We start from the raw sequence: 7,857 nt of genomic DNA on the forward strand, positions 1-7,857 counted from the left end.
ATGTAGGTTTTTGCGACTTTGTTTGAAGTCTTTTAGTGGCTCAGCTGTTCAGACATTAAGTGAAAGTTCATTCCACCATCTCGCTGCCAGATATTTACTGCATTATGATTTGCTTAATACACTTTTATACAAGCAGCTGAGAAAACAGCACCAGCTGAAACACAAATCCTAACCCTAATCCCTGAATCCTAATCCTAACCCTAAACCAAATCCTATTTCTTCCCTATAACACTTAACGATTGCCCCAACTCCAATTCCAACCTTGACTCCATCACTAACCCCTAAAACTAACCCCAACACCTAACCCTAATTCCTAACCATAACCCCTAATGCTGACCTTTAACCATAACCCCTAACACCTAACCCTATTCCTAATTCTAACCCCTAACCCTAGATTTACTGTATTTTAAGGGACTAGTAATTATTTCCATAGTAACAGCTAACACATGGTAACTCTTCTACGCCATAACGCAAATCATACCTCTAAACCCTAACACCTAAACCTTGCCACTTATCCTAACCTTTAACCTTCATCCCTAATCCTATCCCTTATCTCCAACTCCTAACCCTTAACCCTAGCACCTAACTCTCAAATTTACTGTATAATAATTGGCTAGTTTCCCATTATTATTCATAAAACGGCTCCTGCACATAGTAATAAACTTATTCAAATATTACAGGTAATCAATGTCATCATTAATAGAAGGATGTTTGCCGGAACAAGTTTTTTTACTAACTTGTTTTTGTGGGTCTTCCACATGATGCAACAATGAATGGATTATAAAGACATTTATTATTAACAACACATTGAAATCGTTAGCAAATTTTCATCTGCTACACGAGGAAAAATAAAACCTGTTAGGATGCGTTCTATTGCACATTTTAGTTGTACTTCTTTTCTACAAGAGCACACTATGTAATGTTCTACTTCTTACCTACTGTGTCAAAGGACAGGATGTTCATTGTCGAAGATATCCGAGACCAGTCCTGCTTGTCAAACACTTCTGTATACATGAGCTCATGGATGGCTGTGATTGGTTGGTGTTAGATTTTATTGATAGGTGTCCAGTAAATTCCCCTCACACCAAGCAACAACACACACTTTTTACACAGCAATGTGTGTTTTGTTTTGGGTTTCGTGCCATATCTCCACACATGTCCTGAAAGAAGTTATTTACCTCACGCAATATTATCGCTTGAATATTTATACCCCTGTGGCCATTGTTCCCTTGTGAACTATACATTTATGACTCTCTTTCATGGTTCTTTGTTCGTGATGTAGTTTTTAACCTGTTTTGAATCCACTCTCCCAATTTCGCCTTTACCTCATTTGTTCTGCTTCATTATCACTCGACCTATTGCTTGTTTTATGACCTTGAACCTGACCCATGATTTGGTTTCATCTCCCTGCCACTAATGCCCCTTCGACTGCAATCACGTCCGTCTCGACCCTCTCAAACATCTTTTCATGACAGCAGCAGAGCGCCAAGCTGATTTGTGCTCTTAAAATCTGAGCTACAGACCTCAAACGTTTACCACATGATATCATTAGCTCAGATTCAGTACCGAACAATTTGTCTTTGGATTAACATTTATTTTCTTTTTATATGTGCTTTTTATAGAGCGCCTGCGACTCTTCACAAAAGTTCAGCATTATTTATCGCTAATTGACCACGGAAAAAAGGAATCCGTTTTCATCAGCTGTGAGAGTGCATTACTTTGCACTTTATGCATTTTATTTAGCTTTACTTTTGATGCATAAAATACACAAATTATCTGTTTTTACAGATTTTGTATTATTTTTTTCTTGCCCATTGCCTTAAATCAGGGCTATTAATACTGTACGCACACTGCAAAATGTTTTGTGGGGGACAAAAAGACAAATGGTGCTTTCTTATTCATAACAATTTTCACAATCTGGTTTATATGAAGAGTTAGAATTGGAAACAGTTACTACAGTTTTTTTATAGCGTTTATTTTCATTTATATAAAAAAAGTCATAAAACAGGTCTTGGAGGTCTACAGACAATTTCTTGGATTTCATGGTTTGTGCTCTGACATGCAACTGTGGGTCCTTCTTTAGACAGGTATATATAGCTGGACGGGAAGAGTGCCTTCCCAAATCATGTCCAATCGCCTGAATTTACCACAGGTGACTCCAATCAGGTTGTAGAAACATCTCAAAGATGATCAGTGGAAACAGGATGCACCTGAGCTCAATTTGGAGCGTCACAGCAAAGGGAGTGAATACTTATGTCCATGTGATTATTTTATTTTATTTTATTTTTAATAAACGATTTCAAACAAACTCTCTTTCACGTTGTCAATATGAGGTATCATTTGTAGAATGTTGAGCAAAATAATGAATTTAATTCATTTTGGATTACAACATTAAAAAATTTGTAAAAAGTGAAGCGCTGTGAATACTTTATTATTTTTACTTTTCACAATAAACATTGTCTCAAAGCAGCTTTACAGAACTTTTAAAGTGAATTATGTGTGTTTATCCCTGATGATGAAGCCTTGGGCCGGCTGTGGCAAGGAAAAACTCCAAGGATGAATGAGGAAGAAACCTTGAGAGGAACCAGACTCAAAAGGGGAACCCATCCTCATTTTCCAGATGCACTGTATACTGTATAGAAAAATATCATTTACAACAATTACCAATCAGCAAAAGAATAAATAAAAATGATAGCAGATCAATAAGGGGTTTCTGGAAACTAGACCTGCACATAATTTCGAACTGTTCTACAGAAACACTGGCACTTAGAAAACCCAGAAATGCTTTGGCGAAACTTTGCCGCTTCACTTCCGCAACAATATTTCAGCGATATGACAAACAAAGTAACAGTCTAATTTTTCTGAAATCTCGCACCTGCTCTTTTAAACTATCAATGAATCTAATTTATTTGGCGCTGCTTCGTGTTCAGAGGCTCAGAGCCTTCCCACATTACAAAGGTGCGAAGAAAAAAAAAAGAAAGATGAAGAACAACTCCAGTTAGCCACTTTGAGGAAAAATATGGGACAAAATATATAAAGCAGTGGTGGTGGTGGTACTGGTGGGATAGGGGAATTAAAGGAGGGGGGGTTGAAGTGTTTAAGTGGCACTAACAGCTGCAGAGGGAGGAATAACTTGTTAGCTCTGTGCGTCTTAAAGTCATTACGAAGCCCACCTCGTCACCTACCCCTCATTTGCAAAGGGGACAGGATTGAGGTGCTAATTAACGTGATAAAGAGTTGAACAAATCTGACGTTGCCGCTGGATTCTGTGGAGGGAAGGGAGTTTTTATAAAAAAAAGAAATAAATGAAATAAAAAGAAAAAAAAAATCATCTGCTACATCTGTATTCTCAAACACCCAGAAAAGGTGTGACTTTCATGTTTAATTAATTTAGCATTTGCTTTAAGCGTATCTTGACAAATAAAAAGCCAATTAGAAATGGAAAGGAAGTGTTTATGACTAATTAATGGTCAATTCAACGGGTGGAGGGAGAGAGAGAGAGAGAGAGAGAAGAAAAAAAAGCTTTTTTTTAACTTCAGGCTGCGGTCTGGCACCTGCGTTATCACGATGCTAAGCGCTTATTAGCAGAGAAATGAGCTGAGAACACGTTTGCGAATGAAATGCGTCCGGGTTGGGAGATAGAGCTAGATCAGGAAAGAGGGTGAAGGAGAAAAGAAAGAAAGTTTGAAAGAACAGATGTGTAGTTAATGAAAACTGTGTAGTTAACGATAATGTTTATGAAAACTCTCCTCTTCTGCATACATGAGCTCACAGATGATTAGTCTCGGATTTGATTGACAGCTGTGCTGCATAGTGCCCTCACACAAAACACCAACACACACTTCTGGGGGGTTTTTCTTTGTGTTTTACACAGCAGTGCATGTATTGTTTTGGGTTTTTATGCCACGTCTCCACTCCTGTCCTGCCAGAAGTTATTTACCACACGCATCATTATCACTCTTAATCGTTTCCATTTTTCAATTTGATCAGCTTGTATATTTATACCCCTGTGTCCACTGTTCCCCTGTGAAGTACTGCATACACTCACTGTGACTCTATTTCATGTTTCTTTGTTTTCTATTTCGTTCTTGACCTGTTTTTGAGTTACGCTCCCAATTCACGGTGGGAGAAGCCTGAAGAAGCCTGAAGAAGCCCTCAAGATTGAACCAATGGAAATGTTGAACAACTTGTCCACTTCATTAAATCAATAGTCCACTTGTTTATTACACACACCTCCTTAAAGGTTCTTTAACCAGTTAAGCCCCCCCAAATGGATAATGGGAACCTTACAGTAACTTAAACTCTCAGTCTGCTGGACTTTACTTTACAAAAATGGTCACAAACCAGTCAAACCCTAGTGTGTAAGCATTGAATTTTGATAGGTTTTTTCCCAGTGTACAACTTAACTTACAGGAGGTGATGATTAAATCCAGAAGGTAATGTGTGAAACAGAGCCCAGAGCCACTTCCTGTCTGAAAATCTGCAGGGTGTCAAAGACGAAGACAGTGTTATTACTTTTAGACTTTTGAAATTATTACTTACAACTTTGTTTTTACATTTTTCATGGTGTTACTTAAATAAACTTCATTTTATCGATACCCACCACCTCAAATAAAACAAAGCAAAACCGATTGAGCAAATCCAACAAGCCATGCTTTAAGATCCGTGAAAGCCTTCTCAGAAGAATGGAGTCTCAGTAGGGACTGGAGGTCTGAGATGAGATGAAGGAGTATTCTCCACAGTGGATTAATGTGGTTGATATTTCAATCATACTAAACATATTTGCACTATTTTTAAATTAAGATTTTTTATATTTAAATTCCACTTTATCAGTATCTAATATATCTTCTCATATCCTCTTTTATTTCTCATATTTTCTCCATATTATAGTTATTTTTATCTAATGCACAAGTTTCTGAGCAGCCGATCAGGTTAACATTTTACTGTTAGTTGGATTCTGCATATTATTATGTTTATGACAAAATACACAATCTAGAATCTTGAATAGATAAAACTTCAGACTTCTGATCAGAAGGTCATGAGTTCAAATCCCACCCCCAAGCTGCTACTCTGAATCGGATGAACGATTGGATTTCGTTTTGGTGAACGGCGTCTGCCAAATGGCATAAATATAAATAAAAACTGGGGTGCAAACGAATCAGACACGGAGACGAAACTCAATGAACAACAAAGCGGATCCAAAGATCGAAATCGTCATCCTCATCACGACCCGATGTCATCTTTCTCATCACGGCTCGCCCCACGATTTACGTGCGATCAGACCGCTTGCTCTTATCTCGATAGCTTTTTTTACTCTCACTTCATTTCCTAGCCATTCACACATCTGCTGAACCCCAAATCCAAACACATGAATAGCCCGAGCCTCATCTGAAGCAGGATACGCTCCAATAATATCATGCTCTCTCAGGCCCAATTCACAGCAACGAGTCCATAACAAGGTTTTTTTGTGTAGAACTGTGTGTGTGTGTGTGTGTGTGTGTGTTTAGGGTTATTAAAATGCTTTTTGTAGCCGGCCATTTCCTCCGATTGTGCCGCAGTAAAACGATGGCTCTCTCAGGAATAGGGCCACTTGGTTTTGCGATCGCATTTACACGGAAAAATGTCGAAGTTCCCAAAAATACTAATGCGGCCACGCAGCTGTGTATGTTTCAACATCTTTCAGTGCTGAACAATGAGCGTGTGGAGTCCACACACACACACACATCCAGAGTAAGACACGGAAACAGACACACTCTTCAAAACTTCTCATTTGGCTTCTTGGAGAACTTCAGAGCTGGTCAGGCACGGCGGCGATAATGAATCTGCGTTGTCAAGGGCCTGTTTGGTCGAGTGTGTTACCTTGATCGTTCCACATTTTTAAAATGCTACATGTGTTTAATTCATTGTCTGCGGCTCCTTAATTGCGCCTCTTGCGCGACGAGTCCCTTTTCGAAAGCAATCAGAAATTTAGAAGCCTCCGTCGCGACGGCGTGAACGAGGACGGAGGACGGAGCCGTGCGCATTTTAATTGTAACCACATGCGCTCAAACACACACACTCGCGCAAACACTCGCATACGGCGTCCCGAGAGGTATAAAAGATTCAAAAAATGAACTAAGTAAGTAGGAAAGTTCCTGCAAATGGTGTTGATGGAACGGGGAGGGAAGGAGGGGGACGACACGGAGGTTGCATGGTGTGTATGTGTGTGTGTGGGGGGATGGCGGGATCTTAATTCCCCGAAGATGGTTTATAATTCTATGCTAAAACCAAGTAAGGAGTGGCAGGCAGCGAAGCATCAGAGTCGCTCTTGGAAGACATTAAAAAGCTGAATGCACAACAAAGACCAGATGTTCCGCTATGCTTTATTTATGCTCCCATCAGCCATATTCCGATGGCCGTGAACACGTGAGCACGTCTTATACGTAAAGTTATTTTTCCACCTCTCTATCCTGTCACTCTGTCTTCCAACTGCCACGTCCTCATTTTAACATCATCCACGATGCGACCCGGGCCGTTCCCGTGGATGCCCATGTTCATGTTCGAGCTCAAGCCCGCTTAGAATTCCTCCAATTCCCAATTACGCATGAGGTCAGGCCAGACGGAACAGACGTCTTGTCGTGTAGCGCTGAGCCTCCCGCGAAGTCGCTCTTGCGTACGGAAGTGCACGATTTCCTTTCCGATCGCGTGCATTCGTTCCGTATCGTGGTAGGAAAGAAGACGTCAAGGCGAGATTGACAGCGCCATGCATGCGTGTCATCCCCTCCCAAGCCTTAAGAAAAAAAGGAGAAAATACTGTTAAACCCCCTACACACAAATAGGCACAGAGATACACATGAATGCACAGCAATAAAAAGTAGAGCCCGTTTACGCTAGGTTAACCGTACGTCCGCGAACGACTGGGCTTCCATTTCTAAATTTTTCACAGTGAGACTCTACTGGTTCTGACTGGTTCACTTGTACCTGTACTTTAAATGACTTGCATCCTTATTACATTTTATTTGGAAATACACCTGGACCACGAGACCTGCACCGAGACTTGTATTTTGACTGCAAAAAAATAGATGTGAAAAGACAAATTCCTCAACTGCTGACAATCTTTTACGCCGTTTTTCATTACGAGGCTATGCTAAAACAATTCCCTTTTAAAATCTGTTCTAGGAATTTTCATAAATTTCCAAGATCATTTTCATGCTTGCGTTTCTTTCTATAAATGTTGGAATGTCTACAAAGAGATCATAAGTGTTACCTTGGTGAGCCACTTAAAGATAGAACCATCACAGCAAACGACTCTGCGTTCGCAAAACTGATTTCATCTGCTTCATTGAGGTCGACGATCCTGATTTAATTGTCTGTTTTGTGTTTTTTTTTTTTTTATCAAGACTGGAATTTCAAAAATGTTCGATGTGCGTGAATGAAGTTTTTAAGTCAAGGTTAGAAGATCTGCCTTAATGTGAATGGAATTTTCTTCTTTTTTATTTTTGCCTTTAAAACGAGACTTCGGCGCTGTTTTACGGTTATTGTTGCATTTTTTCCGCCGTCTGTATCAGAATGAAATTGATGCTACTGCTTCTTTAGGTGCTCAGTTCAGTTTGGTTTTACAGTGTGCATCAGAAAAAGAACTCACCACCAAAAAAACACCGGCACATACTAATAAAAAAGAAAGTAATTTGAGTAAAAGGATTGAATAAATAACTAGTTTTTAACTTTTTATTTAATATTTCCTACCTGGAACGTATTCCATATATATATATATAATTTATATTTATAAATAATTGTATACATTATTAAAAAATTACAAAATAACAAACAAATAAATAAATAATAATAAAAAATAATAATAAATATGCACAAGTACAC

The sequence above is a fragment of the Silurus meridionalis genome, chromosome 21 (genome assembly GCF_014805685.1).
Source record: "Silurus meridionalis isolate SWU-2019-XX chromosome 21, ASM1480568v1, whole genome shotgun sequence".
Taxonomy (NCBI): domain Eukaryota; kingdom Metazoa; phylum Chordata; class Actinopteri; order Siluriformes; family Siluridae; genus Silurus; species Silurus meridionalis.